At 35.7% G+C, this 16112-nt stretch overlaps 1 pseudogene; it reads left to right on the top strand.

Moving 5' to 3' along the window:
* Positions 1-560, top strand: LOC112821850 (cysteine and glycine-rich protein 2 pseudogene; annotated as a pseudogene).
* The last annotated feature ends 15552 nt before the right edge of the window (positions 561-16112 follow it).

Genomic DNA, 16112 nt, shown 5'->3' with positions numbered 1-16112 from the left:
ATGCTCATCTGGGGAGCTGGAAACAAGTGTGGGGCCTGTGGGAGCATTGTGAACCTTGCAGAAGAGGTTCAGGGTTCTGGGAGAAGGTTGCACGGCTGTTGTGTTCTGTGCATGGATTGCAGGGCAAATTTAGATGGCACAGCGGCAGTGATGCATGATGAAGAGATCTACTTGCAAATCTTGCTATGGAAAGAAGGATGGGCTGAAAGGCTATATGGACACTGAGGAGAGGCTGGGCATCAAACTCAAGTGTGTTCAAACTCACATGGCTACAAAAATCCCAAACACTTCTAAATTTGCTCAGGAATACAGAGATACTGAGAAATGTCCCACATGTGGGGATTCTGTATATGATGCTGAGAAGATAACTGAAGCTGGAAAACCCTAGCACAAAAACTGTTTCCTAGGTACCAAGTGTGGGAAGGATCCTGAATCAACAACTCTAAGAAAGAAGATGAAATCTTCTCCTTCTCCTTCTCTAAAGGATGCTATGCAAAGAATTTTGGGCCCAAGGGATTGGCTATGGCAATGGAGCAGGAGTCGTTGTTCATGCTCAGTAAAGGTGTAAACCCAGAACTGAGATCATATGCTGAGAATCTCTACATTATCTAATATGAAGCTACTGTAAAATTCTATGAGCACATAGGTCCTATTATCCTGTCCATGGACAGGCTGACTGACTAGCAGGAAGAGAGCACTGTATATTTTTGCTTTATTCATCCGTATTTTCAAGAGCCATTTCTTTTACATTTAAAAAATTTTTATTATTATTTATTTATTTAACAGAGAGAGAGAGAGAGAGAGAGAGAGAGAGAGAGAGCACAAGTAGGAGGAGGGGCAAAGGGAGAGGGAGAAGCAGACTCCATGCTGAGCAGGGAGACCAATGCAGAGACTCGATCCCAGGACCCTGGGATCATGACCTGAGCCAAAAGCAAATGCTTAGCTGACTGAGTCACCCAGGTTCTCTTTGTTTACATTTTAAATAAAAGTTCAGCTTGAAAATAAAAAGCATCCTTATGTAATATTTACTATTCAAATATAATATTTCAAAAACATTTACTTTTTAAATTTTTGTTTATTTTTTCCCAGCATCATTGAGATATAATTGACACACACCATTGTGTAAGTTTAAAGTATACAACATGTTGATTTGATATAATTACATATTGCAAAATGATCATTAATATTAAAGAAATATGTTATAATATAACTTCTAGTCCATTAAAAGTTTCAACCTTATTTGCATTGTTTTGTATTGGGGCAAGATCCTAAGCTTCACTAAAACTCTTAGCATCTGTAAGTTTTATCTGGCTTAATTTTCCTGTCCACCTTTTTAAATACATGCAGGCTATAAAAGACATCAAAAAAATCTACAGATTTTCTGAGAGGTCAAAAGCTGGATTTGAAGAGTCCTCATAGATTGTAATTGTCAGGGACTACAGAAAGGAGTGGGGAGGGTAACATGGAGAGGATTTCCAGGAGGCATATGCTTTCTAGGAAAACTAAAATTTGATTTTTTCCAATATATTCTTGATGTGTCCTTCATATCATATTCCACTGAAAACTTCACCAATTCTGTTCACTGTCTTCAATATGTGGTTAAAAGCCTATTTGAGCTTTCTTGCTGATTTTATCAAACCCAAGTCCCTAATTTTGTGTTTTCTCCCCCGAAAAATGGACTTTGAAATCTGTCCCTTTGCCTATGATACCCCTCTTTGTTTAGAATACTCTTCCTCTTCCATTCTTCCAATTAACTCCTATTCCTTCTTCTAGACTAGTTTTGATCTCATTTCATCCAAGTCAGGATGGCTATGTTATATTGCAGTAATAAATAATCCCCAAATCTCACGGCTAAAAACATCAAATGCTTGTTTTTCATCCATGTTATACTTCTGAGGTAGGCTGGCAGGAGGTTCTGTTAATTGCAGGCCCTTAAGACTGGCAGAGGCCCTATCTCTTCCTTTCAGGATTGAGATATGGCAATTAATAGGGAAGGAAATGCAATACAGCATGCACTGGTTCTTTAGGCTCTCACTTCAAAGATGACACGCTACTTCTCCCCACATTTCATAAACAACCAGTCACCTGAACACACCTGACTCAAACAGGAGTATGAAGAGTACTATCCAATAATGTGTCCAAGGGAAGGACCAGGCATTTGTGATCATATCATTTTGTCATCAAGGGAATAAAAACTGCTCCATATTTACCAGGATACTCCCCGTCTATGCAGCTTTCAAATTCTACATGTATATCCTGAGTGTGAATCTATGTTTAACAATTTCTAAGTTGTTCATTACTAATAAGTATAACACATTATCTTGGCTCTTGAGAACAGGAAATCAGACATCAACCATTAAGTTAATTAGCCACGCCATCTCTAACTTGCATAACTAGAACATGCTTGAAGAATCAATAGGTCTTTGAGGTGATTTATTTTTCTTTTTTTCTGTTTTAAACTTTAAGGGAAAATAGTTCAGCAAACAGTGAGCTTACATAGTTAAGAGTAGGACAGCATTAGAAATAAGTAGTAAGGGGCGCCTGGGTGGCTCAAGTTGGTTAAGCGGCCGACTCTTGATTTTGGCTCAGGTCTTGATCCAGGATCCTGGGATTGAGCCCTGCTCCAGGCTCTCAGCTCAGCGGGGAGTCTGCTTGTGGACTGTACAGCCCCCACCCCTGCCCCTGCTCTCTCTAACAATAAATCGATAAATCTAAATAAATAAATAAATAAATAAATAAATAAATAAATAAATAAATAAATAATAAAAATAGGTGACAAAAGTGAGCACAGGGTGAGGAAAGATCTATTGCCTAGCTAATTAGCCTACCATTTTCTAAGGCAGGGATATATTCAGACAAATTGAAAACATTGTCATGATGTTGAGGAGGAACCTAAATTTTCACCCTAGAACATCTAAAGCATAAATGAGATCTCAGAAAGAATTACCATTTTATTTTTGCCTATGGCATAGTAAAACACCGAGATTCCCCCATAAGAGGGAAATGCTCTCTTCTTTGCCCAAATATAGGAGACTGTGGAGGTGCTAATGACAGATCTGATTATGCACCAAGAGAACAGTAACATCTGCACATGAGCAAATATTCCCGAAGTCTGACTGACAACTCTCCTTTAGCAGATAGTTCTTGGAAGGGAAAAACGAGTTTCCGTTATCACTTGCCACCACTTCTCTAATGAACACTGCCTGGATCTGACTGGTAATCCCTCGCCTGCTCCCCACCCCTGCCCCCAAGCTGTACACAGATACGGTTATAGAACAGTGCTAGGGAGAACACCTGTCACTTTTGGTGGTGCCATATGTGTGCCCAGCATATAGATCTTTTCTTCCTGGGTGCTAGTCATATGATCACATGATTTTCTTGGACCTCTATGCACCATTTTGCAGTTAGTTTTATGTTTTACTATTTTGCATTAGTTTCAATAAAGCTTATAGTGTCTGTAAGTTTTCACCTAACTTAATATTCCTGCTCACTTCTTTAAATATATGAGAAATGCTCTAAGGTTAATGGAGTTACATGGACATATAGCAAAATCACTTTGCAGAAACATAAATGATGAGTCTTAAGAAAGTAAAATCACATTTTCATTTGTGTAACAAGGAAGAGGGTCCTGAGCTCTTCTTTAATACAATTTAAAATAAAATTTAAAAACTGTAAATTAATCAAGTTAAGATACTATATTGATTCTTATGTATTGCAATTCCCTTAGCATTTTGAGCATTGTGGCTTCTTAGTAAATACTGCCTCATGAGGATGATGATCATCATTGAGTGAATGATGCTAATAAAGTCTAGATAATTTGGCAAAGCTACAGCCAATTCAGATTTATCCTACTGCTTAACACCTCTGAGGAACTCGATGAGGATAGGCATTAGGACAAAATTATGTGGTGGAGAGGTATTCTTCAACCTGATCCACTTTAGACATTTGCAGACACTTACTTTCCAATGCCTTTCTAGCATTGTGTACCATGGTCCTCTTTCATTTACAAACAAAACAAAATAAAATAAAACAAAAACCTTAGGATATCTCTCTCCTCTCTATATTTATAAAATACCATCTCCCCCATTGTCTTTTATTTATATGGAACAAATAGGGTTATTTAAAAAACCATAGTAACAGGAAAATTGACCTTAAATTTTTCACTTCTTTTGGCCTTCAGCATAGGGTTTAACTAGCAATAGACTTGCTTTTTCAGAGTAATAATTATACTTTTAAAAGTATAAAAGACCATTCCTGTAAAAGTCAAAAAAGAGAGTAGTCAATGATAAATGCTATAATTTTAAAGACTTGTGCTCTGGTTTGAAAAATATTCCCTAAAGAAAATTACTGTTTGTTACCATTCACAATTCAGTATTAAGTACATATAGATATCTAGGAACTATATAACACACTAGGATACACTGGTAAACAGTGGCATGGACCTTAGCATCATCTAGAAGATATAAAAAGAAGCAAGTAACAGCTACCACAGAGAGAGAGTGCCATAGGAGAGAAGTAGAGATACTCTGTTATTGGGGCTAGCTATGGGATGGTATGTGGTAGGCTTGTCAGAGAAAGTAATTTTGAAGTAGATCTATAGATCAAAAAGTAGTTTAATAGAAGTTTGGAGATAGAGGGCAAAGGCCTGAGGGGTGTGTGTGTGTGTGTGTGTGTGTGTGTGTGTGTGTGTGTGTGTGGTGTGATTTCAGACACAAAAGGCTATATGAGTGGCTGAAGGGACAGAGGAAAAAGGCCTAGTTATGAAAGTCTTATAAACTATACTAAGATTTGGAAATTTTATCTAAGAGTAGGACTAGCTCCATAATTTGCAAAATAAGAATATGGGGCTCTTGGTTCAAAGATTAAGAATTTCAGGGGCACCTGGGTGGCTCAGTCAGTTAAGTGACTGACTCTTGGCTTCAGCCCAAGTCATGATCTTAGGGTGGGGGATCAAGTCCCACGTGGGCTCTACACTCAGCAGGGAGTCTGCTAGAAATTCCCTCCCTCTCTCTCTGTCCCTCCTCAATCCACCCTCTAAAATAAATAAATAAATCTTAAAAAAAATAAAATTTCAAGATGATAGAACAGAACATTAAGTCAAGTATGAAGCCCTTCTAAAAGCAGGACCTGTGTGTGCTTATGTCACATACCCATGAAGCTTGTCCTAAGAATAATAGGAAACTATAAAAGCTTTTAAGTATGAGAATACTAAAAGGTCATTTTAGGTTTAGAAATATCCCCTGCTTCCATCATAGAGTATAGCTTGGAAGGGAAGCCATATTTGAAGCAAGGAGACTTGCCCGAGAGCTATAAAAATAATTCAGATGACAGATGATCTTGGCATCAACTATGGTAAAGGCCATAAAAGTGGAGTGAATTACAAAATTTTAGGATGTAGGATTTAGAAGGAAGAAAACAAGAATTATGATAGATTGATGGGAGAAATACAGAGGCAAACTCAAGAATGAATCTCAAGACTTATGTTTGAGTATAAGGAATATAAGAAATGGAAAAGGATTAGGGTGTAAAGTGCTATCCCCATTTAATTGAAAATTACAGTGATCAGTTATATATATATGCTACGAAATAAAAAAGAGACATATACTAAAAATAGAAACTAGGAAGCCATTGGTATTCCTAAAAGAATTTGAATGGTGGTATTTTTGAGACAAGTTACAGAGACTATGTACAATGACTAGAGAATAAAGCTATGAATAGAACCCAGAGAGAAACTAACATGATAATTATATGCAGAAAAAAATTCCGAAAAAGAAAGAAAGAGAAAAAGAAAGGAAGGAAGGAGGGAAGGAAGGAAGGAAGAAAGGAAGGAAGGAAGGAAGGAAGAAAGGAAGGAAGGAAGGAAGGAAGGAAGGAAGGAAGGAAGGAAGGAAGGAAGGAAGGAAGGAAGGAAGGAAGAAAGGAAGGAAGGAAGGAAGGAAGGAAGGAAGGAAGGAAGGAAGGAAGGAAGGAAGGAAAGACAGACGTAGATGGAATAGGTGTTATAGAAGAAGCCTATGGAAATGTTTTTCAAGAAGGAATGTGTTGTCAATGGTATAAATGTTGCTGAAAGGTCAAGCAAGGTAGGAACTGAAAGGGATTTTGTGATTAAAAAATTTACAGTGGCCTTGATGGAATTGTTTTCTAAGAATGTGTGTGTATGTGTGTATAGGGTAATGAGGAGAAAAGCTGTGAGTAGACAATTCCAGGAGATAGGCTCTGAAGAGGTCAGAAATGAGGCAAGCATAAAGCAGGGTTAAGAAGAAAGCCTAGGAATGAGCACTGGGCAGCGGTGATAGGGAATGATGACAGAGAGAATGATGGTTCCCCAGAGATGATTATATCCTCAGCCTGAAAACTGTGAACATATTATCCTTACATAGCAAAAGTGACTTTGCAGATGTGATTAAGTTTAGTATCTTGAGATGGAAGGGTACTCCTGGATTATCTGGGTGCACTCAATATAATCATAAGGATTCTTATAAGAGGAAGACAGAAATGTCAGAACCAGGGAGGAAGAAGTAAGGATGAAAGCAGAGATTGAAATCAGATGCTTTCTAACTGCGGGCCAAAAGCAAAGAAATCCAAGCAGCCTCTAGAATTCAGAAGAAGCAAGGAAACAGATTCTCCCATAAATCTTTGATGAGGAACAGAACTCTGCTGACACCTTGATTCTAGTCCTCTAAGACCAGTCTCAGACCTCTGGGCTCCAGAACTATGAGATAATTAATTTGTCTTTTTCTAAACCAGGAAATTTGTGGTCATGTGTTACAGTAGCAATAAGAAAATAATACAGAAGGTATTCGTAGGGAGAAAGAATGTAAAATATAGGAGAAGAGGGAAATCAATAGTGGTATAGTCCTGAGAAGCAAGAGGAGATGGAATCTGAAGCCAGTTGGAGTGGAGCCTGGACAGGAAGAAGCAGAGGATGAGTGCAGAAAAGCCCAGGTTTTAAGAGGCTAGAAGTAGGTGATATATAACAAGAGGGAAAGTGGTCATATGGGAGGTCTGAGAAGAGAAATGGGTTTTGAAGTAATCGAAGATTAGAGTAGAAAGAAGCCCTGGAAAATGTAGAGAATTTCTAGGAAGTGTTGAAGGGCTTTGTAGAGATGAAGTCTACCCATATAGATCAGCACGTGCCTACTATGTGATTTTGTTTATAATTGTTCCTAAGTTCAGATTCAGAAAAGTCAGAGGGCTGGATTGATTTCTAGGCGAGGTATTAGAGCAAAGTAAATTATACCCTTGACAAGATGATGGCTACAAGGATTGGCCATGCGTTCTAAATCTATTTGCTCTTATCTGCTACTATAAGAAGTTGAGACATTTACCCAAGGAGGTACAGCTAGTAGGAAAAGGCAATATTGCACTCACAAACCCCCTCTCATCCTGATCTCAAAGTTCATATTCTCAGTTATTTCATTGTGTATCTGGCATCATACAGCAAAATTAGTAGGGATGTAGGAACTAGTGGTAGATAAGAGGAGACTAAAGGAGAAGAAACAAACAGATTAGAATAGCCACAGACTCATTTTTGTCCCTTCAAATAATCTTGAGTTGATTATTTTAACACCAAATTAGAATTATTCCCCAATTCATAAATATAACTATTGCTATCTACTTGGGTTGCAGTGCTGCTCAGCATGCAGAGTACAATGCATAGATTTCATTCATTAAAAAAGGTTAATATTTTGAGAATATGTTTTGCTTTACTGGTAATGACTAAATGCTGAAGAAACTTCCAAGGTTTTATTTAGATATTTTATTAGATATGTATTTTAACACAAAATTATAAAAAATGCATTATCTGAATTTCCTTAAAATAGTTAATGTGTAGATTCAGGCTTAGGAAGAGCAAGAAGCATTCATTTCTGTTTGCTCGGGATGCCTGTCTTTAAAGATCTATTTTACCGTTTTCTTAATCAATGAGTGGTTTTGGAGTTGAACATAACTTCCAAGCCCCAGCAGTAGATGTATGTATGCATCTGACTTATCAGTTCTACATTCCAGGAATGAGTAATTAGTCTCAAAAACAGCCTATGGCCCAAGCTGGGCTAATAAGAATCTTTGTTGGGATTTTCACTGAAGATATCTGGAAAAACACATGTTTTTTATTTTTCTCTCTGGCATGCCAATCTTCAACGAACATATAAATTGGCAGTTGCCTGGGCAACGTGTTGCTTACTTGAACAGCATCTTTCTGAGAATGAGTTCAAACAGAGCGGAGAAAGGGAGAAATAGAGTTCTCAACAATTGAATTCCTGAAGCCAACCATGTCTGAAGACAGTGTCATCCTTTGAGTCATTAAGTTCTTTTTGTGGTAAGGATAGATAGAGCTGTGTTGTCATTTGTAACCAAAATAACCATGACTGAAAAAAGAGAGTAAGCATATTTTTTTTGCCTTTATTAAGGTTAATAAACTCAATGGAGACCCAATGGGAAAAAATCTGTTAGTTTGCTTTCTCTTTATGAAAGTCTTAATCATGCTATTATTTCAACAATGGTTTCACATCAGAGATAATTTTTAAACAGTGTCAAGTGCAGTGAAACTTCTCTAACAAAGAGAATCTCTGTCTATTCAAATTGTAGTACAGGAGTGGCATACAAGAGATTATGTTTTAAAAAACTGAAAGTATGAACTTAGAAACATAAACTAAAGCAAAAGTAGGTGCAAAGTCATAATTAGAAATTTGAGGAAATGTTTTTTATTCACCAGGATGATGGCTAACCTGTCTATATAGCCACATAATCCAAAACATAATATATTGGAAATAATGAATGAATTTTGGAAATTTTAATCCTGTTTGTTAAATGTGAAAATTTAAAGGACAGCATTTTCATATAGCTTATAGGAATTTATATTTCTATATTTAAGCTCTTTCTTGCAAGGTATTTTTCTCTATACATCTCTCTAACATCTATAAAGCAAGTTAACATTTAAGAGTGTACCATGGTTTATGTAATATTTAAAATATTTTACAATATTAAAGATAAAATGTTTATGTATTCAACATGAAGTAATATGTAAGCTCATGTAATTCTTGCCTACTATACAGAGAATTACTATTAATGATAAATAATCATGATTAAATTTCCCAATTAATAACCTTAGCAAATTTATTCTAACAAAGAAGAATATCACCTACCACATTTAGCTTTGTCAGAAAAACTTTCCAAATTCTATGACCTAAAGATTCTTAGGGATTTTAAGAATTTTAACTGAGACAAATTCATTGGTTACTGACCTGTGGTTTAGCTGACTTCCATTTTCAGTGATTATTTTTTGTCAGCTTAAAAGTACAGTAGAGTGCATTGCTGTAAATAATGCAAGACAGTACATGTTAATATGCAGTTAAACCACTGGTAATACCGAAAATATAGTCTATGTGGTAAGGGTTATACTAGTTAAGAAAACACACAAACACATGCATGCAAATATATATAGTAATAATAAAAAATAAATAATAGCAAGGAAAGTTCAGTCTCAATGTTCTCCTAAGAGTTAATAGGAAAAGGAATTAGATCATTTCCTGAAGGTTTTTCTTTTTTTATCTGTATAATCTCCTTTCCACTTATTTATTGCAATGATTTTGGTTTGTGTTTATATTTACTATTGTTAATAATAATTCTCTAAAATGCTTTTATTTTCAATAATCTATTGTATTTAATAATTGTCATCTGTGAATGTTAAAAATGACTACAGCCTATTTTTCTATTTATTTTTAAATTTATATTTCATCATGCTTTAACTAGATGCAGGCTATCTCCATTGGATTGGGTAAACAAGTAATATTGATTATCAATTATGGTCTTTAATTATCTAGCATAACTTCCATTCAGTTATTTTCCTAGTCACTTCTAATCATTGAATAGGTAAGAATAAGATGTTTCCTTACTTTTATAAATTAGTCCTAAATAGTTCTTATTTAACAAAGAAAAATGTGTAACCTGAAAAGATCTTTCTGATCACACAAACTGGTCCCTGAACCCTCTAAGACAGCATTTGTCTCAATGAATCCATCACTGTCTAAAATCTGGTAATGTCTTGGATATACACAGACTAATTTGAGGAGCACATTATTTTTAAAAATTTATTTATTTGAGAGAGAGAGTGAGTGTGCACAAGTGGGGGGAAGGGCAGAGGGAGAGAGAGAGAGAGAGAAGCAGACTCTCTGCAGAAGGCAGAGCCTGACACAGGGCTCGATCTCACGACCCTGAGACCATGACCTGAGCCAAAACCAAGAGTCAGACACTTAACTGACTGAGCCACCCAGGCATCTCTTTCTGCAGAGACTACTAACATGTAAAGTCAAATTATAATTAAAAAATATTTTCTAAAATGCACAATTATTTGAGCTATGACTCATTCTCTCACACCAAAGGCAAGCTATATCAAGCACCACATTATCAAAAGTTTGCTTGGTGATCATGAAAGCAGAACAAGGGAATTAGTAGATATTAAGAAGTTTCTTTTAGCTAGCTAGCAACAAAATTATCTTTCACTTTGGGAAGCCTTGATAAAGGAGCATTAATGTTGGATTCTGCATATTTAAAGCCCCTTCTCCATGACCAACCTCAGACTCTGCTATGCTTACTTCTACTGATTCCATCCAATGTCCTTAGAAGGCTTTTCTTAGTATGAACCTAAATTATGTCTCTTTTATCACACTGGAGTTGTTACTTCATAGCATTTGGCAAAATCTTGAATTTAAATAATTGCTTTGTCAATGTCTACCGAACAGTAAGCTCTAGGAAGTCAGAACTTTTACCTGTTTAGATCATTGTTTTATACACAATGCTTGACACACAGTAAGCATTTGGTTAAGTATTTTTTTGCATATTACAAATGACAGACAAGTTCCAGTCTCTAACCTGGCCTTGTGCTATGGTCTTAATGAATCCCTCCCGTCCCCCATTCATATGTTGAAATCCTAATGTTCAACATTATGGTATGAGGAAGTAGGGCCTTTGAAAGGTGATGGTTAAGTCATGAGGATGGAGTCTCATGAATGGGACTACTGTCCTTATAAAAGAGACCCTATAAAGCTTCAGGAAGAAGGCACTGGGAATGAACCAGGAAGAGGGCCTTCACCATGCTAGTGCCTTGGTCTTAGATTTCCAACCTTCAGAACCATGAGGAATAAATTTCTGCTCTTCATAAGCTACCCATTCTGTGGTATTTTGTTATAGCAGACCAAATGGACTAAAACAGCTTGATATATGCTTAATCAAATTTTGATTTATTAATTTCAAATTTGTCTTCCCAAATATCACTCTCTTTAGAATACCATTATTTGAATTCTGGGACATCTTATACATATGTGATCTAATTGTTTACTCTTATATGTGGCTAAATTTACTGTATGTGAATTTCCTAGTAAACCATTGGGGCAATCATATATTTTGACAAACATATTCTAGGTGGCCACTCTGTTATTCCAACATACCTTTTTATGAATCATCTAAATTCTAGGACAGAGAACATTTTATTTGAATGTACACACTTAAAACAGTTCCTTTTTTTAAAATTGTTTAAATGTAATGAGTTATTGGAATATATTTTTAGTCAACTAATTGTGAATGTCAAAACATCTAGTGAGTTCACACCGGAAGTTATATATAAAGAGATATATATGTACTTCTGGACAAATAAGAATCTATTTTTCAATCTGGAAGTCTAAAAGTGCAAGTCCATGTATCTCCTTTAGTTAGAGTTCTCAAAAATAAGTGAATAAGTAAACATACAAACCAACCAACCAACCAGGAAGTGATAATTCAGTCAATGCAGTTATTTGAATATCCATACCTCAGAAAGCTGTGAAGAACTCCCAATATAATGACAATTTAGTTTGTGGTGTATTTCAACTTATATGGTTCTAAGTGAGCTGGCTATGTAACAGAGACTGATTTTTCATTAAACTAACTCATTCTGAGGTTTATCCAGACTCTAAATGTACAAAGGCTCTCAAATGTACACTACTTTAATAGTAAATGCTCAAATTTCCCCAAAGACATTCCCCAGAAAACATTTTAGTATTCCTATGGGAACACATCTCCAATACAATAATTGCTAAACTTGGATCAAGACACATATATTTACTATTACGTTTCCAAAAATAAAGTAAAATTAAAAAGTCAAGGTTAATTATTAAAGATAGAAAATAGAAAGTGGTAGATATTTATATAGTACTATGAACTTTCATTTTAATAGTATTTTGTCTATACAAATACAAAAAGTACCATAGTGCTATGCAAATATTTAATAATTGGAGATAAACAGATACTGACACATAGGAAAGTAAAGGCATTAATTGGTCTGTGGATGACCAGATAAATACCAATGACTGTCGAGAAATGTAAAGATTCTGAACTTCTAACCTGCTCACGAGCAAACAATTTAGCCTGCTTTCATTGTATAGAAGCTGGTAGAAAGCACACACCTCTTAGGCCAGAGACAAAGGAGGGTTGATTACTCAGAGTAATAGCAGTACATCACTTTAATAAGTCAGGCTGAGAAAGACAAATACGATTTCACTCACATGTGGAATCTAAAAAACAGAAATGAATAAACAAACAAAAAGCAGAATCAGACCTATAAATACAGACAACAAACTGAAGGTTGCTAGAGGGAGGAGTTGGGGGATGTGCAAAATGGGTGACGGGGAGAGGAAGATACAGGCCTCCAATTATGGAATGTATAAATCATGGGAATAAAAGGCACAGCATAGGGACTATAGTCAGTGATATTGTAATAGCCTTGTATGGTGACAGATGGTGGCTACACTTGTGGTGAGCAGAGCATAATGTACAGGGAAGTTGAATCACTATGTTGTTCACCTGAAACTCATATAATATTGTGTATCAACTATACTCTAATTAAAATATATATATATATATATATAATATGTCATTTCGTCAGTTCCCAAGCCCAAATTCTCACATGGCAACGTAAAGATGGCCTAAGATAACGGCACAAGCATTGTATTTGCTTACAGAAGAGTAACCCTGGACATGGGCAACCCCAATCTTTAGAGTGGGCAGTAAACATGCCCAATCTTTGCTTCAGAGAAAGACACTGTCTCTATTTCCCGAGGTTGTTTGCTATATAGACATCCTTGAAAAGTGAGTCTGGACAAAAGGGCAGTAAGTGTCTTGCTAACAAGACATGCAGAAGTATGAGAGAGCCATGAAGAACTGTGTCTCAACAATGGCTCTTTAAAATAATTGAAAAAGGATCACCATTGGGCATCTTAACAATTAGTTTAGATTCTGGAATAATCAATAAACCTGCACTTACACTTTCGGATGGTGAAGAGTGACCGTTGTGAAACATACCTACCCATTTCTGGAGCTTCCTTTTAACCTGAGCATTTTCTTAACAAAACCTCCATCCATTCTCTAGAGTGATATTTTTGTTTAAACAAACAAACAAACAAACAAAATTTAGAGGTTTTAAATACCAAGAAAGGAATGTCTATAATGAGTAAAAGGAGATTGATTGATTTAGAGTTTAAAGCAGGATAGCATCTCTGAAGTGTATTTACCTAATTCTAAAAGAAAACAGAATGTCCATTAATGTAACTATCCCTATCTCCATCATATGTGCTACATACCTATTCAATCAAAACATAGATTTAGGGCACAGAATCTGATTCCAGTTACTCTTTTAAGAAACATAAGAGGTTTCCAAAAATGGTAAGAAACTGAATTTTACAATATTAGAATTTCTGAAATAAAAAAATTATCTTTCTTTTGGACCTTCCAAGTTATACTTCTAAGGTTCATCTTGCACACATTCTACACTACTAGCTATCTCTGTTGATATTCTGGAAAGAGCAACATCTTTATCATATTTATACAAGAGTAATTCTTTTCAAAATTACAATGGGCTTTTGAACTTCGGGTATCACAGTATTTTTTTTTCAAACATTTTTGTTTCCCTTACTGGTCATTTTGGGAACTGACGTGTCCATTGACTCATTCTTTAGTTTAACAATTATTTATTGAGACTTACTATGTGCAAGTGACTGTTCCACAGAAGAAAGCTCTGGATCTCATCTTGTCAGAATAGCGAAAATCCTTGTCCTGACTGACCTTACATTTAAATGGAAAGGAAAAACAATATAACATATCTTGAAATAAATAAACAGGATGACTTGATGGAATAATGGGGGAAAATTTCACATGGTGCGAAAATGAAGGGCTTTTCTATGGATGAGAAACAAGAAACACAAAGGAATCAGTACTGTGAAGTCACTAAGAAAAGCAATTCAGGCAAAGAAAGCAAAGGGCAAGTGCTAGGTCCCTGAACAAACAGAATGTCTGTATGATTGTGAGAGCTAAGAATCTGATAAGATGAGAGCTGGTAGGTCTGAAGGCTATAGTAAGAAGTTTGGGTTTTATTTATTTTTGAATGCAAAGTCATTGAACATTTTTTTACAGCTGGAAAGGAACATTATTCGGTTGGATTTTTTTTTTTTTAAATACTGTCATTCTGAATGTTGCATGAAACACTGATTGAATGGGAGCCAAAAATTGAGGCAGGAAAGTTGGTATATTTAGACATATTTGAGTTATTCCTGAAAGCACATGATGATAGGTTGGATGAGGAAAACATGAGTGAGAAAAATAAAGGGTGTTCCGTTACGGGCTCTGCCATGCTGTTACTGAGAAGGGATTCCTGGGAAGAGACACAAGTTGTAATGCATAATGGACATGCTAAATTTTAGACTCCTATCAGACATGCAACTAGAGATGTATAATAAAATACTGGATTAACCATCTGGACATATAAATTAAGCAATCATCACATAAATACATATATATATATATTTTAACAGCTAGATGCAATCATTCAGGGTGGAGGATAAATAGAAAAGAAAAAAAATACTCTAAATCGACCTCTGGGGTACACCCATATTTAAAGTTTTACATTGGTCTATCCTGAAAACGAGACTAGGAAGAAGAAAAGGGAAAAAGTCAGGGATGTGTGATTTCAAGGAATCCAAGAGAAGAACTATCGCAGAAAGAAGGGGAGGTTGATGAGATTTCAAGTAAGATGAGGCTAAAGAAATGTATTGATGGGTGAGGAAACATGATAGATTTTTATCACTGTAGTACAGTCTGGATAGTTGTGGAACCAAAGCCAATGGAAATTGATTGACAAGTAAATAGAAAGTGAGAAAATCAGACACAAATTATAGAAAATGCCTTGGAAATTTTTTCTATAAAGAGGAATTGAAAATGGCCAATCACTCATGAAGTTATGTCATCAAGAAGAAATTTGTTTGTTTGTTGGACAGTGGAATTATAATTCATTTAGTTGGAGACCATCAACAAATGCTAACAATCCTGTGAAGCAGGATAATTTGATGATTCAGAAGTGATGAATATAGGGAGTAAGCTAAAATTTTGAGTTAAATCAAATAGATATTATTCAGAACCAAGGAAAAGAGTATTACTGATAGGAGTAAGGGAACAAGAGAAAAGACAGATGGATACAAATTTGTGTTGGATTATAGATGTATTGGTGGGAAAAAATGGTTCTTTTTCTGTGCTAGATTCTATTCTCTCAATGAAATATGAAGTGAAATCATTATCTGAAAGTAAAAGGTGGTAGGGAAGGGAGGTGGCGAGATTTGAAAAATTGTAAAGGAAAAGATACAACAGCAAAATAGTAGGTTTCCTTGGCAGTACCATTTATTTGTGTTTGTCATTGTGAACTAATAGTGAAACTGCCCTTTCTCCACAGCATCTCCAGTGGTTTAGTGGCATGTGCAGAGATGAAAGACCCTGCATTCAAGGATGACAGAGGTTGAGTGGACCAGAGACTCATGAATGTTTCCCAGGAGGTAATTTTAATAATATGTCAATATGTACAAATTGAGTGAACATGAAAGTGCAGGAAAGAGGTACCAATCAATGGAGAAGATGAATACAGTAGAGTAAGTTGGACCAGTAAATAAGAAGTGGTGGTAGGAAAGTGGAATGCTTAAACTAAAGCTTTTGAAAGTAGAACGCATCCTGTCTACCTCCTAGATCTGAAGGATACAGGAAAAACATGATCCTGGACAGAGTTAAATTTTAGATAAGATCAGGAGGTGAGCAGAATTTAA

The sequence above is a fragment of the Callorhinus ursinus genome, unplaced genomic scaffold (assembly GCF_003265705.2).
Source record: "Callorhinus ursinus isolate GAN/ISIS: 27379988/994484 unplaced genomic scaffold, GSC_fseal_2.0 scaffold8, whole genome shotgun sequence".
Taxonomy (NCBI): Eukaryota; Metazoa; Chordata; class Mammalia; order Carnivora; family Otariidae; genus Callorhinus; species Callorhinus ursinus.
This window is presented reverse-complemented; position numbering and strand designations above follow the sequence as displayed.